The 20485-nt window shown below is 38.6% G+C and overlaps 1 long non-coding RNA gene and 1 pseudogene across 1 annotated transcript; both read left to right on the top strand.

Annotated features, from left to right (window-relative positions):
- The first annotated feature begins 487 nt into the window (after positions 1-487).
- Positions 488-20485, top strand: part of LOC148977329 (uncharacterized) — a 29599-nt pseudogene continuing 9601 nt past the window's right edge.
- Positions 15690-18108, top strand: LOC148977330 (uncharacterized). Its single transcript, XR_016169877.1, has 6 exons — positions 15690-15879; positions 16341-16395; positions 16498-16549; positions 16658-16701; positions 16829-16889; positions 16992-18108. It is a non-coding gene; the product is annotated as an uncharacterized LOC148977330 (long non-coding RNA).

Below are 20485 nucleotides of genomic sequence, written 5' to 3' on the forward strand. Positions count from 1 at the left end.
TAGACTATTATAAACAAGGAAGGGTAACGTTATAATCCCTAACATAGCAGACTGCATCAGTGACAAAAGTAAGCTACATTGGTTACACAATCATATTTGTTTTTTGACATGATTTATTATAATAACTCAGCATAATCTATATTAAAGAGAAAATAATCACTTCATCTGATGTTTAAAGTGAATAAAATAACATTAACTAAAGGGGGTCGCACGGACGAGAAGCGCAGCGCCGCGTCGCGTCTAGGACAACTCCAGGGGGGCTGTTTCATAAAAGCCGCTTAGAAAAGCGGGGATTAAAGTACAAAACCTGACTGACTTGAATGAGCCGAGCTAAAAATCTGCGCTTAAATTGGTTCCATAACAGTAAGTTGAGGATCATATGATCTTACTAATTTGAGTCAGGTTTAAATAGTCTAGATAATTGTACGCCATTCTTTAAAAGTCCTGAAAAGTCGAGCATGGGTCAATTGATTTACTGTGGGCTACCATGGCAACAAAAGGAAAAGATAGAGCGGCGATGTTCACGGCAACAGAACAGCAGATTGCTATTGGAAACATAATGAAGAATTTAAAGATGTCATCACCAAAAAAGTCAATACAGTGGCAGTAAATAAAGATTTTGTCCCTGGACAAAATCTTGTCCAGGGACTACGGATGAAAAATAGCCTTTGGCTAATTCTGGTACATTTACAGGAATGTGTTATACAATGTCCCTGTCAAACTAAATAAAAAAATTTAAAAAAAGCAAAAGAGAAAGTTTGACAGGAAATTGCTGATCGTCTCAATGCATAAGTAGCGGTGTAAACTATTTAAATACTTCAACATTTAATGTGTGTCATTGCAAAATTTGTGTGTGAATAACAGTAACGTTAATGTAAACAGTAACGTTAGCAACTTAACCCGTTTAATCCCACCGGTCACAATTGTGACCGCAGCTTTTTTCTTATTTCTGGAAGCTCTAAAAATGTTGTTATTGACTTTGGGCAAGAAATTCAACTTTTAAATGACAAAATAGACTGTCTTGATTAAAATCAATTAATGTCATGTGACTAGTGTGAAAGGTCACATGACCAGATCAGTTCACTTCCTGCTTGCACATCTAGAAGAAGATTTCTTCCTCAGACTACTAAAATAAGTAGTATATAAAACATCTTAATTTACAGATAGAACTATCAAATTTTGTACATATATTCTTTAAAGGGTCTACTACTGATATATTTTGAGAATTATACTCCTGCATTTATATTTTGCTCGTAAGACTTGTAAATTTGTTTACGGTCACAATTGTGACCGGTAGTATAACAGTATAGCAGTGCTTCAATTGAAAACACAGGTATAGGGAGATATTGCCGGGTATTGGCAGTCCTACACTGAATATGCCACATCTGTGAGGAGGATGGATGATCTCGGCGAAGGAGAAGTGCTCACTAACACAGATTTAGACAGATTTGTGAACAATATTTGAGAGAAATAGGCCTTTTTTGTACATAGAAATGGTCTAGATCTTTGAGTTCAGCTCATGAAAAATGGGGGCAAAAACAAAAGTGTTGCATTTATAATTTTGTTCAGTGCAGTTATCAGTATCCCAGAAACGTTCAATGTGTTGGACCTTCTTGACGTGCATGACCCCCTTCCCCCCACCCCTACCCCCACCCCAAATTGAAAGTGACTGTGATAGTGATGGCTCATGTAACACAGGTTAAATAAAGGAGGTTAAGTTTAATTTAATTGCAATTTATTAACATCTAATTTACCTAATAAAGGTAAAATAGTGATGTGTAAAAGTGATTTAAGAAAAATAGCGATTTAAGAAAAGCAGTTATTATTTGAATTTTGATTGACCAATGAGAACGCGCCGACGTCACGCGTGTGTGTGGACGCGCCCGCGTAACGAAAAAATGAGTTGAGCACAGAGGAGAGAAGATGTGAGTCGATCTTCACGAATAAAAGTTAAAAGTATATAGTTGAAAGAAAAGAAGAAAAACGTTAAATTAGTTCATTTCATACCGTGTAGTGTATGGAGAGGCTAAGTGAGTGTTGAGTTGCATTTACTCCGGTGAGTTAACATAACTTTCTAAATGGGAAAAGTTAATGTATAAATTTCCTAACCCGATAAAAGACGTTAATTCGTTTGACTAAAACAGTGTTATTTCCAATTTCATGTCATACTTTTACGTTAGAGATTATAGTGTATCGTGTGGATATTCCTTGTGTTCACCGACGCCATTGCTGGCCATGCGGGCCTGTGAGATGCGCTTGGGTGAAAGCAAAAGACGATTAATAGAGGTAAATGAGTTCTATATAAGTTCTTGTACTAAACAATGCTATTTTCTGCTGTTTATTTTTAGTATTTTATTCTAAATGTTTATAAATGTGGTTATAGTGAACCGCGTGGAGATTCCTCCATTTTAGTTCATCTGCGCCATTATTGGTTCACGCGCCTTTGTGCGAAGAAAAAATAGGATTGTTCTAGAGGTACATAGTGTAATATCTTTTCTTGAAACATGACATTTGTATGTTTAATCTTTATATTGATTGTTTTGATCTGATCTGTGATGTGAAATGGTTTCCAAAATCACTAAATCAATGTTCTGGTCTGTGATCAGGCCAGGTTTTTTTTTGTGCGTCTTCTTTGTATTTCTATTTTGTCGTTGGTACTGCGGATCGTGATGATCTGTGATAACCTGTGAGAAATTTGATGGCGAGCCACCCGAATCTACTACAGTGAAAGAATCCTCTACGGTGGAAGAGCAACAACTCTTAAAGAAGAGGACCATATCCTTTCCTTTTCTTTCTCCAGTCTTGCTGTAGTGAGACCATTCACAAATAGAGACTATTGAGTTTTTTTTTCTTTTTCTCAAGATTGACATTGTAAAAATACAGAGACTGATGAAAAGAAACTGATATGTGCTTTGAAAAGCATTTAATCCTCGTGATAGTGTATGGTTATCCATAACTACATTTGAATTAGAACTGAGGTTCTTGTTGATTGACATTGTGATATTTTGAGAGAAGAGTGTTTAAAGGAAAAAAAGACACCACTCCATTATTCATTTTATTTCTTTTATTTTGTTTTGTCATTGCATTTATCTGTGATTGTTTAGGGGTAAAAGAAGAGTGCACTCTAGGGGTCATTTCATGTTTTGAGCTGTGTTTAAATTACTGTCATTGTAAATTTTTTTCTGTTTATTTTCATTGACAACAAAAAATTACAAACCAGTTCATATATCACTTGTGTTGCCTGTTGCTTCTCACCACAACCCGCTACCTCCTTCACGAATTTAAGAATCTTCTGCTAAACCTATTTACATCAACAGCAATTCAATTAATAAATTGTCAAATTCTTTAGACACTTGTTACATAAACTTTGGCGAGCCAGCCAGGAGGTGGCGCTGTTGCTGAGAACTAACGGCTGCACATCCACACAGGAACGTATTTCAGGGTTCTTTTCTTTTGCTCTCAAACAAGCGTCGATAATGGAGATTGTTGAAGCTGAAGGGATTATTATCCCAAACTCCGTAATCGTCAGTGGTTTAACTGACACCAAGAGCGATGACGAATTGTTTGATGCTCTGAAACGATACGGGTCGTTTGCCAAAACTGTGCGTATCGATGACAAAGAATCCGAGCTCTACCGAAACGTGATTGTTGAGTACAACAGTAACCAAGCGTTGCAATCACTTGGACCAAAATTGCCGTATACTCACCAGCTGTCAAACGAACCCGGTGTTACGTGTGAAGTGAGAGCATTGGCCAGTGAATTTACACAGCAACTAGGTAGTAGCATAACAAAGTCCTACCTGGACAGATTAAAAGAAATAGCAGAAATGAGCGGAAACAACTTTGAGTCTGTACTGAGTGAAATGTTGTCGCAAATGAGTGCTGACCTCCCACCAGAGCCCTGAAGGGGTGGTCAAAATCCCTTGCCTCTTCAGTATATATTTCATAATATAATTTTGAATGATTATGTATTTCTTTTATAAAATCAAAAATTAAGTATGTTTATTGTTACTTAATCATTTATTGACATAAATGTATTCTTTGTGCTTTTGCTTGTGAAATAATATTCTTAAATGCATGCTGATGTACATGCACAAGTCACCAGCTTCTTTTAGGTGCACAAGGCCATTTGTCTCTTTCTCTGGTCTCAGGAGAAAGGTTTATGGATCATAAAGGCGTCGTGAACACATATGTCCAACACATATGATACTTCTCTGTACAGATGGTCAAGCTATATTGAGCATTGCTTTATTGAACTTTAATTGTTATATTAAACTGTATTCTTTCTATTATATTTGCTTTCTGAGAAGCAAATGTTATCTGTTTTTCTCCCAAACGAGTGAATGTTTTACCATTATGTTTTGGTACACTTAACTGATAATAAGACGCTCAGACTCTCTTCAGCCTTGATAGGAGCTCCTATTTGCTAGTGTCCTATGTGAACGCAGTAACAGTGAAAATAATAGGGAAATAGAGATTTTGGTTTATGTTTGAGTGTTAAAACATAAACGGGTCTTTGAAGCCAACAGTTTAAGGCACTATTTCTTTGTTAAAGTCTTACTCCAGTTAGACTAAAGTTTAGTGTTAGTCTTCTTAGTTGCAGGTTAAGCAACCACTGCCATTATTGGAGGTTGAATAAGTTGTTGTTCTGGACACACTGGCGCCAGCAACCCAAATCTGTGACCTGGAAGGTCATGACGTGCCTCATCGATGGAGATATGTTTCGTCTATCTGTATATGTGTGGAAAATTACTGTGTTTATCTATATCGTAGCCAATGAGAATCATTCAACGTGTAAGCAATGACGTAGCTTAGACCTTGAAAATGGTATAACTGCTGTGATTGTTGTAACTGTAAGGGGGCGGCCTACGAACTCCTGAGTGAGTCTTGAAGCTGACTTCTGCTGATGAAATGGCAAACTATGTTCAGTAAACTTTTCTTTAATTTTTTATAATTCTGACTCCGGGTCTTCATTCTTCATATCTGGTTCTGGGTCCTTTAACTGTTAACCCCTAACAGTTTGGTGGAGGATGCGCGGGCAATTATTCTCGGTGACACCCCTGGCAAATCAACAAACAAGGTAGTAAGCTTTTGTTAATTGTTAGGGCTGTCTGACTGGAAGAGATTTTGAAGGAGGTCGGGAGAGTCTTCACTCAGATGAGGCGAGTGAAGAAGTTAATTATACTAAAGTTTAAAGTATAAAATGAAGTCGCTGATAGCATTGTTTAAGGTTTAAAGTTAACAAGAGCGGACAGCGCAAGCGAAGCGTGCTTTGTGGGGGCCCCACTGGGCATTGTTGGTGTAGCAACACCCCAGCAAAGTACGTCCCTGGATTGGGTTTAAGTTCCAGGGCACCGCGAACCTACTCTATCTCTTCCATCTCAGATAGGGGTACCCCGAATTTAGTGGATTAGGCAGTTAGGGATACTAACAAAAACAGGGTTGTTTGCCAGGGATGCATCAAGAACGATTCCGGGGAAAAATAAATAAAAAGTTGGGACCCAAATTGGCGTGGACCAGTATATGTAACTGTGATTTTGCAGTATACTTTGCAGTTTCATCACGCAGAAGCCAAGCTGAGTTGTTCAAAGATTGCCGCCTCCATTTCTGCAATAACTTCAGGTGAGTATGAACTATGATTAAGATATGGCAGAAACATTGGATAACTTAATCAGTAATCTGAACAGTCCTAAAACAAATAGTGCGACAGAAGAGAGCAAATGCTGTAAACAGCTGTGCTCTGAAGCCCTCACTTTGAAGAATTTTGCAGAAATTATTAAGTAAATGGTAGTCAGGGTTTTGAGTCTGATTGGAAATTTAAATGACAACTTGACTGGTTATAAAGAAACTGAAAGATGAAATTGTTTAGCCTCTTATTGCTAATGATCATTACAAAAAGCAAGTAGAATAAATTCTGGGGCGGGAATAATTTCCCTAGGCAAGTGATTAAAGTTAAACTGAAACTTTGTGAAAACAACTTAGAAATAGTTTGAGCATTTCGATGCAGCTTCTGAAAATTAATGTTCTGTCAATAATAATGATGAAGATTATGATTGGGCTATTGTGATTAAATCCACCACTGGTGGACTGTAAAATAATACAGAGAACTGCTTATCAGTGGCTCTGTGTGCATTCCTGAATGGGTCACACACTGCTTCAAGAGTGTGCAATAAGTTGGAGCAGATAGAGAGTGTTTTAATTGTGGTCAGCAGGATTATTTAAACGCGTAACTGTAAATGCCCACAGAGAAGGTGTCTCAAAATGTGATAAAGTGACAACAACTTCTGGTATTAATGTGGGTTTGGAAGTGTAGATCCGTGTTTAAATGACGACATTAACATTTTTCGTCTGAGAAATAAGAGATAAAAACAAGGTCAAAAGATTGAAGTTTTAAAGTGAGTCCTTTTGAAGAAAAGATCTATAATAGTAATTTTTATAAGTGAATTAATGAAATACAGTTTGATGTAAATTGAATGACTCCAACAAATGTGAGTTGCAAAATATATCAAAGTAACTAAAAGGATGATTGTGTTTTAATTAAACATTTTAAAAAGGTTTTAGATGATATAGAGAGACTAATCGCACAGATGATTTACAATAACTGTAAAAGTATCACAAGCAGAGAGTGCTTGCCTCGTCAAAGTTAGTGTGAATCCTAATTGGAGATTGATAAACTCCAAGAGAAAACTTAAGTCAAATATTAAACTATGGTTGAACTCGACGATTGAAATTGAGATTGAGAAATGAGAAATGTTATTGAGAACAAGAATAATTATTTTTATTTTAAAAACAAATAAGCAGAAGCAGTACTTTATTAGCAGTTGTTGAATGCTAATTAAACAAACAACTTGAGAAGTTGACCAAGAAAGAACTAGAAGCTGATGTTTAGCTTTCAAAAGATAAGTTTGTTTTGGGCTGTAATGAAACAGTTTGCTTATCTGAATCTGATGTGTACTGTGGCTGAAAACTGCCAGTGCAACAGAGACTCAATCTGAGAGGAAATTAGTAATGCCTAATTCCCTGATGTGGGCAAAAGACAAATGTAAATAATGTTAATTTGAAACCGTATGTAATTTCTGGCAAAGATGCCTTAAGTTGGAATAGAGTTAAACGATGGGATAAAGTTTGATGTTAGAAGTTTATGAGCGAGCAGTACCAGTACTGAATCCCTCACAGTCTCTCTCTCATTCAATGTCAGCTAAAGATGTTATCTGAGCCTGTGTCATTAGTGATAATAAGATATTTGTATTAAAACACAGTGTTTCAGTTGAAGATCATTGACACAGATATGTTAAAAGAAATCATTGCCATTCAGAGGCAATTTGTATTTTAAATGTTTTAAAGGTAAAACTGAAGGACTTTCAAGAAGTCATTAAAATAATAATAGATGAAATAAATTGACATCTTTGACTAGGTTGTTTGCGAACCAGTAACTCCGTGCCTGAAGATCTTAGTCCCCACCATGAAACGGGGGCGGGGCTGATGGCTCCGCCTACAGATGAAGTACACTGAATGTACGGTTGTGATCTAAATCCACTGAGTAGCTAGTTGCTGCTTTTAAGATGGTTAATGGATTTAAGTGATTGAATACTGTTGTTATTAACCTGTCTCCCTGTGTTACAACTATTAGGCAATCCGAATGGCCCTGGTGATTGGTGACTCTTGAATATTTTTCCTAAGCTCCAGAAACAACAGATTTTGTTGAAGAAAACGGTTTTGAGAAAATGGCGGTTACCATGTGTGCACGAGTGGTCATCTCGATGACGGGTAAGACCTTCTTTGGCCAAATAGGAGGCAACCTAAGGCAGGGGGATCACGCAGACACTGGGCATCTCCTGATGGAGGTGTTTATGTGAGGTTGGGTATGAGAGTGGACGGGTGTCTGCGAGGCCAACAGCATCCTGTATCGTTAGGGGGGATGGAGCTGTGAGGAGTCACGGCAGTCTGCCCCAGGAACGTAAGTCCCTCTATCCCACTCACCAGAAACCGCATTCACTGTATGGCTTGTTTCTCATTGTGACAAGCTCTGTGTATGCCAGGGGACCACACCCTGATGGAGATTATAGATAAAGAGCTAACAGGAAGTGGGCTTTCGGGGTTCAGTCAGGGCCATGAAGTGATTCCCATTTGTTGTTGTGGAGACAGTAACAAAACTTTTGGATGTCGGTTGCCTTATGGGCAAGGAAAATTATAGTGTTGATTTAGAACTAATATGTCTAACACAATTTTGACTCCTGGAGGTCGTTAGATGTGGTGGTGACTAAAGATGAAGACAGCTTTTGTAGATTTAAGAAAAGTCTGGATAACAAAGGTGAATGGTCAAAGGATACTGTAATGAGTTTAAATGTTGTCTAAGTTACAGTCTTAGGAGGCTGTTAAAAAGATTATTTTGTTATAGTGAGAGAGACTTGAGTGGAGGAAGGGATGGAAACTGTGTCCGTCTTTCTGTTTTGGCCTGCTAAAGGAAGCTTAAACAAAATAATGTTAATGAACCAAAACAACCCAGCTGACTGTCTAAAGGTAAATGAATAATAGCAGGCATGCTTTGAAACTGGTTTAGAGACCATAAACAATTAAATAAAAGCTACAAGAAAAAAAAATGTTGATTACTAAACTGTAAAAAAATATTGTTGGTTTAACTAAAAGTAAGTAACCTGGGTTGCCTTAAAATTTTAAGTTGATTGAACTGGAAAAATGAGTTAATACAATGAAGGAGATTAATTTAATCATCAGAAACTCAAAATAATAAGTTATCTCAACTAAATAAATTATTATAAAGTTGATTTGACAAAAGAAAATATGTTGTGATAACAAATCTTGAAAATATTTTTTTTACAGTGTATGAATGTGTGTATTTTTTTGGTGACGGCACGTTATATGTGTTAGTTTGGGGGCTATTATTTCCTGATTTTGAGGATTTTGTGTCATTAACCTCTGGAATGAGTGTTTTAACATTACAGATGGGTTAAGTGGAATGACAAACTTTTAAAAAGTTGACATTTCTGAGTCAATCTGATGAAAAGACAATACAGAACATGGGACGAGCTTTAATTGGAGTGATTTTCCAGCTCTGTCTGCTATTGGTAATTATAAATACTTTTGTCATTTATGATATTGTTCTGAATTACTCTCTGGATTAGTATGTTAAATAAACTGGAATTGTAAAGTTGAAGATTGCCGTCCATTATGGGGTAAAAAAAACTCTTCTCTAAATTCAACTGAGGGTCTACATTTAAATAGACGACTATGTGGGATCTTAATGATAAACGTAAATAAAAGAAATTATAGACTTGACGGCAGAGAGACAAAGTGACACATTGGCTGAGTCACTATCCAAATTATCCAGAGAGAGCTCCCTCATTTTTTTATGAAAGGCCGGTGGGCGAACAAAGGAGGAGTGAATATAACTTCTTCAAAAGTTTTTATTTCTCAAACCATTGAATGGATGTTTAACATTAGATGTCTAAGAAAACTACAATTTAGTTAATGAAGGTTAAATGAGAAAGCAGCTTTATGGCTGTCTTAGAGGTTGCGAGGTGAGTAAGATAATATTTTCGTTTCTGTAAAACTGTAAAGATAAGTGGGACTGAGACGATACTGTTAATATTTTTAGACTTCTATTTTTCTAATATTCTTTAGACTAACCATTTGATAGACAAATATTGAAAAGCAGTTATAAGGAAAAATAAAGTTGAAATTAATGATAAGAAACCAAGGGTATTGAAGAATTAATAAAATAATTTCCCCAACGAGGGAACTCGTGTCACTAGGCTGACAGCGGTGAGAGACTTGTTGGAAGAGGGAAGTGAAAAACAAAAAGGTTGTTTTGTGAGATATGTTTGTGTGGATTGTAAGCAAACAATTATACTGGTTAGATGAGGAGTGTAGGTAAATAGGTAAAGATAGAAGAAACATAGGTTAAATTAAGTTTAAATGGTATGAAATGTTTCAGAATAAAAATAAGGCATTGTATGATTAACACGGTTTAACGTGATATAAAGATAAGGAGTGGACAAAAGCTTTATTAAGCAGAATGGGGAAAATTCTGTATTTTAGTGGTAAAATAATAAATAAACTGATGATGTGGATTTGTTTTATTTTATTACTATTTTATTACTATTATTATTGAAACAATAATAATAAAACAGGTGTAAGATGTTATACAATTAAACTGATACATGCTTTGTGACCGTAAACTGATTGATAATTTCAGTAAAGACTTAAAAGTGCTTGAATCGATTATCAGTAATCTTATTAATATTTTATTTTTTTGTTGTCATATTTTTGTTAGACAACCATTGTGTTTTGAACCTAAAGGGTCTATAAAGGGGGTAGTGAAAATAATGGATTAACTATCCAACGTTGTTTATGATAAAAGGATTTGAAAATTATGGTTTTAAATAAATGAATAAAAAATAGTGCTTATATTCTGGTATTTATGATTATAGACAATGTCCTTATTTAGGATCTGAGTAGTGACTGCGGGTCTAGCCCATGCTAGGAATACAGCAACAGTGCTTGTTTGTTTAGCCCGGCTTCCAGAGGATAAATATGTAGCTACTTGTTTCATAATCAGTTATGTGTTTTATAAAAATGTTAACCTGACTGATAAACTGAGGAAGAATGACATTGATGTCCTGTTGTGAGTGGAAGGTGGGAGAGCCTCTTAATGGGGACTGGAATTTTTAGTATCCAGCATGTCCGTGACGAGGTGAAGAGACAAGTGTGACCCGTCAGGGGAGCATGCGTCATCACTCCCCTTTCCGTAGTGACCTCACTGGTTAGACCAGACGTGGCGGTATTGGACCCCACATTGGTCTAAAACGGGGGACTGAAGGGGTGGTCAAAATCCCTTGCCTCTTCAGTATATATTTCATAATATAATTTTGAATGATTATGTATTTCTTTTATAAAATCAAAAATTAAGTATGTTTATTGTTACTTAATCATTTATTGACATAAATGTATTCTTTGTGCTTTTGCTTGTGAAATAATATTCTTAAATGCATGCTGATGTACATGCACAAGTCACCAGCTTCTTTTAGGTGCACAAGGCCATTTGTCTCTTTCTCTGGTCTCAGGAGAAAGGTTTATGGATCATAAAGGCGTCGTGAACACATATGTCCAACACATATGATACTTCTCTGTACAGATGGTCAAGCTATATTGAGCATTGCTTTATTGAACTTTAATTGTTATATTAAACTGTATTCTTTCTATTATATTTGCTTTCTGAGAAGCAAATGTTATCTGTTTTTCTCCCAAACGAGTGAATGTTTTACCATTATGTTTTGGTACACTTAACTGATAATAAGACGCTCAGACTCTCTTCAGCCTTGATAGGAGCTCCTATTTGCTAGTGTCCTATGTGAACGCAGTAACAGTGAAAATAATAGGGAAATAGAGATTTTGGTTTATGTTTGAGTGTTAAAACATAAACGGGTCTTTGAAGCCAACAGTTTAAGGCACTATTTCTTTGTTAAAGTCTTACTCCAGTTAGACTAAAGTTTAGTGTTAGTCTTCTTAGTTGCAGGTTAAGCAACCACTGCCATTATTGGAGGTTGAATAAGTTGTTGTTCTGGACACACTGGCGCCAGCAACCCAAATCTGTGACCTGGAAGGTCATGACGTGCCTCATCGATGGAGATATGTTTCGTCTATCTGTATATGTGTGGAAAATTACTGTGTTTATCTATATCGTAGCCAATGAGAATCATTCAACGTGTAAGCAATGACGTAGCTTAGACCTTGAAAATGGTATAACTGCTGTGATTGTTGTAACTGTAAGGGGGCGGCCTACGAACTCCTGAGTGAGTCTTGAAGCTGACTTCTGCTGATGAAATGGCAAACTATGTTCAGTAAACTTTTCTTTAATTTTTTATAATTCTGACTCCGGGTCTTCATTCTTCATATCTGGTTCTGGGTCCTTTAACTGTTAACCCCTAACAGCCCGCTGTTTCTGGTAGTACTGGTGAGGACACCTGTGAGAAACCACATTGGGCATCTCCTTATGGGAACTCCGACCCAATTCGTAAGCCACCGAGTCAGATAGATGACGTACCGCCCCAACCTACTCCTATCAATTTGATTGGGCCGACCCTTCGCACGTCGTCCCAATTTCTCAACCCGCCAGAGGTCCAAAGACTAGTAGTTGAGCATGTTGTGCGGAGCAGTGAAATGGTTGCTCAAGGGCAGATACAGCCTAGGCTCAGAGTATTTTCAGGAAAATGCCCCCGGCCTGGTAACGAGGTAGATTACGACATTTGGCGTTCTAGTGTCGAATTCATTTTGAAAGATCCCTCTTTGTCCAATCTGCATGCGTCTAGGCGCATATTAGACAGTCTTTTGCCGCCTGCGGCGGATGTCATAAAGCATCTTAATCCTGAATCTCCTCCTTCCGCTTACCTCCAGCTGTTAGACTCCGCTTTCGGTGCTGTGGAGGATGGGGATGAATTATTGGCGAAATTCATGAACACGTTGCAGGATGCGGGTGAAAGACCGTCTACTTATCTGTACAGGCTACAGTCAGCTTTAAGTGCAACTGTCAAAAGAGAGGGTATTGTCCCAGAAGAGGCAGATAGGCATCTCCTTAAGCAGTTTTGCAGGGGCTGTTGGGATAATGACTTGATCGCCGAACTACGACTAGAGCAAAAGCGAAACAATCCTCCTTCCTTTGCACAGCTTCTGCTTATGCTTCGTACAGAGGAGGATAAACATACTGCAAAAGCAACTCGAATGAAGCAACACCTTGGGTCTTCTAAGCAGAGAGCGTTTGTGCACTCTCAGAAAACGTGGGTTTCTACTGAATTGGAACAAGACGAAAGTCCTAGAGTGAGCTCTCTTGAAACTGAAACGCGTGAGTTAAAGAAGCAGATTGTGAAGCTTCAAAGTCAGTTAGCTAATCTTGCAGTCCGGTCAAAACCTCAAAATAAAACTCCGTCGCGAGAGGTAGTCAACAAGCCTGCACCACCTGAACAAAGAAAGTCAGGTGCTGCTGCGAGTGTAGTTCCAGTCAACAAGAAACCAACTGATAGACCTAGGCCGTGGTACTGTTTCACGTGTGGTGAGGATGGCCACATCGCGTCGTCATGTAGTTCTGAGCCAAATCCCGAGCTTGTCGCTACTAAACGTAGGCTATTAAAGGAGAAACAGTTACAGTGGGAGTCGCAGAATCCTTCCACTAGCTCTGATTTAAACTAGAGACAGTTCCTGTTGTGGGACATACAGGAACTAAGTCTAAATCGAGTGGTCCCATTGTAAATCGGGTCTTCAAGAAATGCCAAACTCCTATAAGGCGGAGTGCAAACCTACCTAAGGGTTTAGTTGGTGCTAGATGTGTTGCCGAAGTCAGCATAGCTGGTAAGAAATGTCACTGTCTGCTTGACACTGGATCTCAGGTCACGACTGTGCCTAAGTCTTTTTACGAACAACACCTATCAGAGCACCCGATTAACTCTCTTGACGATATATTAGAAGTAGAGGGCGCAAATGGTTTGGCCGTTCCGTACGAGGGTTACGTAAAGGTAGACATCACGTTCCCTGAAGAGTTTTTGGGTGTGACTATTGAAGGGGCTACAGTAGCTTTAGTAGTTCCAGATGTGAAGTCTCACGCTCAGCCGTTGATCTTAATAGGTACCAACACTCTTGACATCCTTTATGAGCAGCAGTTACAGGCAGAATCCCCGAAGCACCAGCCATCTCTATTTGGGTATAGAGTGGTTTTAAAAACCCTTGAAACAAGGCGAAAGCAGAATACGAGTGGCATCCTGGGTCATGTGAGATTAAGAGGCAACGTACCGGAGGTCATGTCCGCTGGTCAAACTGTAGTAGTGAAGGGCTCTGTTGCAGTGCCAGGTGGGATAGATAAGCGTGTAGTGGTAGAACACCCGTCTGAATCCTCCTTGCCTGGTGGTGTGTTTGTGAAGCGCTGCTTACTTACCCCTTCTAGTAGTCAGTCTGTCTGGTTGCCTGTGGTACTAAAAAACGAAACCGAGCACGATATAGCCATTCCCCCACGTTGCATAATAGCAGAGCTGCATGCAGTTGAGTCTGTGCTTCCTCAGCCGAGTGTTTCTCCGGCTAGTAAGCATTCACCTACTCAGGAATCCGAGTTCGACGTGAATTTTGGTGAGTCCCCATTGTCACAAGAATGGCGGAATCGCATCTCAGAAAAGCTCCGAGAAATGTCTGATGTTTTCAGTCAACACGATCTAGATTTTGGGCATACACAAAAAGTGAAACATCGTATACAACTTAACGATGAAACTCCCTTTAAACATAGGGCGCGACCAATCCATCCGCAAGACCTGGAAGCCGTCCGCAAACATCTGCGCGATCTTCTCGCGAGTAATGTCATTCGAGAGTCTGAGTCGTCCTTTTCTTCGCCCATCGTAGTAGTGCGGAAGAAAAACGGAGATGTACGGTTGTGTATAGACTACAGGAAGTTGAATCTTCAGACCGTGAAAGACGCCTATGCATTGCCAAATCTCGAGGAGACGTTTTACGCTTTAACTGGATCAAAGTGGTTTTCTGTACTTGACTTGAAATCTGGGTATTACCAGATAGAGGTAGAAGAAGCAGACAAACCTAAAACCGCCTTTGTCTGTCCCCTGGGGTTTTGGGAGTTTAATCGTATGCCTCAGGGGGTCACTAACGCCCCACACTGCATGAAAAGTGGGATTTTCGTCAGTAAGCGGCACTGTAGATTGTCGTGGAAGTTCAGGTTTGAGTAACACTCAAAACTGCTGTGAATTGCCGGAAATTGACGTGGGCCTTGCTTGGCAGTTGTCCCCCCATTGTCCCCCCTTCTCCTAAATCTAGAGGAGGCTTTGACATGTAAATGAAAATGCTGTGAGCTATACACATGCAAATAAGGGTAGGGGAGTTTCACCCCAGGTAACATTTTTCTGAAAGGTATAACTTCATTCTAAGACAAGATCAGGCTCAGTATAACCTAATTGCTGTGTTTTTTTTGTTTTTTGTTTTTTTAACATTGCACATAATGCACAACAATTACAACAATAACATGACATCCAAAAAGATAACAATCAACAAATAATAATTTCACAATAAATAAGAAACAAATAAAAATAGGACAGAATTGAACAAATGAAATAAAAACAGGAAAGGGACTATCTCTATTGTGTATAATATTATGATTTAAGAGAAAGTTAGAAACCAGTAATTTGTACTATTTAAAGAAAGAAAATTAGCTTCAATTAGCTTCAATATTCTTTAGCAAATACAATTGTATCACTACATTTTTATCGATACATTTGAGAGACAGAATATACTGAAAACTAAAAATTAGACCAAAAAAAAAAAAAAAACTTCAAACAAGGTTTAGAATTATTCATTTTACTCTTATAAATATGAAATTTTCCTAATAAAATTATAAGATTCATCATAACATTTACGGAAGCAGTTTTCAAAATATATGATAACATCTTTGATGTTAATTCACAGTTATAAACAGATGTTTTTTGTTTTTGTTTTTTTCAATTTTTTTGACTGGTTTATTTAATTTAAGTAACCTAATAAAGTTATTTATTTATGCATATATGTATTTTTACATTTCATGGTAGCCTATTTAGGTATATCCACCTTATTCCTAATTTAAAATGAACTAACAGCAGCAGAAAAGTCAAAGGACAGCCGACGACAGCCTTTCAACCTGAGTCAAAAACCAGTGAACGTAACTCTGATTGGCTGAGGCAGCATATCGTCATAATCCAACCTGTAACGTCAGCCACTCTGATTGGCTGAGGCAACGTGCCAGGCATGTGGCGTGTTTTTTTAAGCAGAAAGTAACTACACAGATATTCAGCCTGCTTCGCCGTCATGATCGCTGGGGAACCCATCTTTTCCTCTAAATTGAAGGTGGTTCGTCCAGCTTAGTGAATTCTATGTCCATGTCTACTTATAGTTTTTGGTAGTTTAGCGTTTTTGTCTTAAACTTCACAAATCGGCTGTGATTACTGCCGCGAATGTCCAAGGGTGTTAACCTAACGGAACAGTTTTTTGTTTTGCGTTAGCTTGCTGCTCTTAATTCTTTTTTTGTTTCATTTCAATTTGAACAAATTTGGGACACTAAACTGTACGTTGGGTTGCACGTTGTTATCTGGCTGCAAGTTAGCTACCATTCTTTGATAGTAATCAAACTAACTCATTTACTCTGAATATCGTCAGAAATTATGAAAAAATAATAAGTGCCAGGGTCCTAAAACAAAGCGCGTAATGTGCTTGTATGCTCTAGTGTAGGCTATCCTTGTTTGTAAAATTGCATCACTTTGTGTGATGAGTGAAATCTTCAGATGTTTGTGATTTGTTTTGTCTCTCAGGGGCTGTTAGGAGTGAGGTGTCCTTCGCTGATGGGAGAAAAAACACCTAAATAAGGTAACGTTACGTGTTGTGATTTCATCCTCTTTTCTTTTGAACAGACCCCAGTCAAATAAAAAGTAAAACTAAACTAATTTGGATTAACGTCTGTGTTTATAGATGACTTTGAGCGTGAGACAGTGGTGAAAACGCCAAAGAGAACTGGAACATGGCATGTTATTCAGTTATAAATGTTTGACCAAGTTTTTAAATATCTTATAAATCTGTTCAGTTTCATCATTTGATAATAACTTTTAAAACACATTTTTTTGTGGTATAGATGCAGTGACTGAGACTGGGAGATGCAGTGACTGAAACCTGGTGGTAAGTGTTGATCTATTGGCAGTGGAGAAGACACTTTTAATAGACACCTTCTCTCTTGTGAGCAAGCAAACTTTGTTATTCTAATTAGAGCATTGTAAACATCACCAAATGTGTTCGTTTATTTCAGTGTTCCAGAAAAAGGTCCTGAAACTACTGGTCGACATCCGCCATCGCCTGAAGGAAACCAGGTAGTGGATGCAGAAGAAACATATTTTTGCTTACAAATGTGGGGACTTGGGGCAGATTGCCTTTGCATACATCTAAATCATTTGTCTTTTTCAACTTTGCAGAAGGGGTCATGAAATTCGGTTCCACAGCCACTGAGGTGTATGTACATCAAGGTGAACCTCAAGCACGCGTCGCAAAGACTTAAATTCACTTCGCCCTGATGAGCCAAGCCTACAGGACTTGAATTAAGAGTTTTAAAGGGATAGTTCACTTTGAAATAATTTTTTGAAATGTTTTGGCTTACGTCAAGGGCATCAGTCAGTCATATAATGGAAGTCTATGGGGATCTCTTAAAAGAGCATGCACAGAGAAGTACAAATTAAACATGATTTAATGAATCATAACTGTAAGTACACCTTGATGGCTTAAGATACGAGACGAGCGGTTTGTGTGAGAAAATGAACAGTGTGTGTGTGTGTATATATATATATGATCTGCGCATGCGGTGGAAACCGCCAGAAGCGATCTTGCACTGGTACGTCACTCATTGTTTACACAGATTTCGGAAGTTTTACTGTGAAGATCTAGACATATTAAGATGTATTGCATTTTGTGTATATCTAAATATATATATATATACACACACACACACACACACACACACATTTATACAATATAAATACTGTTTGTTTTCTTTCCCAAAACGCTCATTTCGTGTCTTAGTCAATCATTGTGTACTTAATTTATGAGTCATTAAATCATGTTTAATTTGGTCTTCTTTGTGCATGCTCTTTGAGGTGGTGACCATAGACCTGCATTATATGACTGACAGACAACAACAGTTTGACCTAAAAATATCAAAATTGAAAATACTGTGGAAACAAAACCACCTGCATCTTGGATGCCCTTGAGATAAGATAAAACATATCAAAAATTTATTTCAAAGTGAACCATACCTTTAAATTACATCCTTATTATTCGTTCATAATTCTGGCTCCACTGTACATTGTGTTTGATATATCTGGTGCCCAATTCTGATGCCATTCAGGGCAATTTATTTTTGAATAGAGATGCAATATATTATTGATTTATTTGTATAACTGTAGTGCTGTATGTATGTATGTTGTCCCATGTTTCCAGAGGGTGGAGGACATGTTTTCTGTGCTTTGAAAGATGTTCTCCTATGCTGTGTACATAGTTTTGTGTTTGTTCTAATAAAGCTATTTCTTTGAATAAACAGTATGTGGCAAATGTTCCTTTCCTCAATAAATTCATGCCCTTGATGGTAATAATAATTTAGTCCATAGGATAACAATGACATGAATAAACAACATAATAGCATATCATATGAATATGAATATATATATATATATATATATATATATATATATGATTATTATTATTATAATTTTATGTCGGCTGACCAATAGTAACAGATCTGCCAACCAATCACGAGTGATTTTCTTGTTTAAATGTAGTGAATTTCAACCAATACTGAGTGAGGAAATTCAAGCCATTCTCTGGCAAGGCGCGCGCAGTGCTGCTATTCATATGCTAATTAGGGCCATTCGCACCTCCGCGAGCGCTGCATGCATACGTCATGGTTCGTTTCCGTCAATATGTGGCACAGTGGAACGCGACGTTCACAGTCTGTAAATTGTCGTTAACTGCCGAAAATTAGGGAGATTTCCGGCAGTTTACGGGGACGAAAATCCCACTTTTCATGCAGTGCCAAGTACTTTTCAGAGATTGATGGAGAAGTGTATGGAGGATATCAATCTCAGGGAAGTACTTGTCTTCCTGGATGATCTGATCATATTTTCTGAAACTTTGGAAGAGCACGAAAGACGTCTGTTAAAAGTTCTTTCTCGGCTCAGAGATTATGGGCTAAAACTTGCCCCAGAGAAATGTAAATTCTTTCAGACGTCTGTACGTTATTTAGGGCACATTGTGTCTGAGCACGGCGTTGAGACTGATCCAGAGAAAATAAGAGCCTTAAAAACCTGGCCGAGTCCCAAAAACCTTAAGGAGTTAAGGTCGTTTTTGGGCTTTTCGGGCTATTACCGCCGACTAGGAAAAGTGTTAAACAGAGTGAGAGTAAGGGTCCGTACCATAATCCCAAAGAGTCGTTCGGAGACCGTTGGACGCCCCTTTGTGAGGAAGCGTTTCGTACTGTTATCAACAACCTAACTACTGCGCCTGTGCTGGGCTTTGCTAACCCTAAACTTACTTACTTCCTGCATACAGATGCAAGCACCAAGGGTTTAGGAGCAGCCCTGTATCAGGAACAGGAAGGGAGGATGCGAGTCATTGCTTATGCAAGTAGAGGGTTGTCCCGCAGTGAGTCCCATTATCCGGCACATAAGCTTGAGTTTCTTGCCCTTAAATGGGCAGTAACTGAAAAGTTTAGAGATTATTTGTATGGTAGCCAATTCACCGTCATTACAGACAGTAACCCTCTAACGTATGTTCTAACCACGGCGAGACTAGATGCGACTAGCTACCGGTGGCTTGCTGCTATTTCCACTTTTTCGTTTAGCTACAATACAGAGCAGGCAAGTTAAATGCCGATGCTGATGGTCTATCGAGGCGACCGCAGGAACAATTGCCTGAAAATCCTCAATCCCAAAAAGAGTATGAACGAATTAAGCAGTTTATGCAGAATCATCTCGCGGAAGCTGCAGATTCGTGTGACGCCCCAAGTGACGTAGTCCAGGCAATATGTGAGAAGCATCTGGTCAGACAGCCAACGGACATTGGGTCAGGTGCTGCTTTTGTTGAATCTCTTGCACTTCACCCTGATGCTGTACCTGATAGTTACGAACAAGAAGGTGATTTAGAGGGATTACCTGTTGTGTCTTACCTGTCAGGGAACCTCTGTGACGAGCAAAGAGCAGATCCAGTCATTCGGGAAGTAGTGTCGTTCTTAGAGTCAGGAGAAAAGCCTCCACCGACAGTCAGGAAGCAACTCCCAGACTTTCCTTTCTTTCTAAGAGAGTGGAACCGTCTTGTGTTAAAAGATGGGGTGCTTTATCGGAAGCGGCAGGTAGAGGAATTAGTCACTTACCAACTCGTGTTACCTGAGAAACTGAGGTCCCCTGTATTGAGCAGTTTGCATGACAGTATGGGTCATATGGGGGTAGAGAGGACTCTAGATTTAGTAAGGTCTCGTTTCTATTGGCCGAAAATGGCTGCGGGAGTAGAGCAAAAGATTCGGACATGCGGTCGTTGTGTGAGGAGGAAATCAATGCCTCAAAAAGCTGCACCGCTGGTAAACATCCAAGCCACAAGACCTTTAGAGTTGGTCTGTATGGATTTTCTCTCATTAGAGCCAGACAAAAGTAACACAAGGGACATTTTGGTAATCACTGATTTCTTTACTAAATATGCTGTGGCAGTCCCCACACCCAACCAAAAGGCAAGAACAGTGGCGAAATGTCTTTGGGACAATTTTGTTGTACACTACGGGTTCCCCGAGCGTCTTCATAGCGACCAGGGCTGAGATTTTGAATCGCGCACCATAAAAGAGCTCTGTGAAATGGCAGGTATTAAGAAAACCCGAACAACCCTTTATCATCCCAGGGGAAATCCGGTCGAACGCTTCAATAGGACCTTA

This window comes from Pimephales promelas, chromosome 10, assembly GCF_988280905.1.
Source record: "Pimephales promelas chromosome 10, fPimPro1.hap1.1, whole genome shotgun sequence".
In the NCBI taxonomy this organism is placed as follows: Eukaryota; Metazoa; Chordata; class Actinopteri; order Cypriniformes; family Leuciscidae; genus Pimephales; species Pimephales promelas.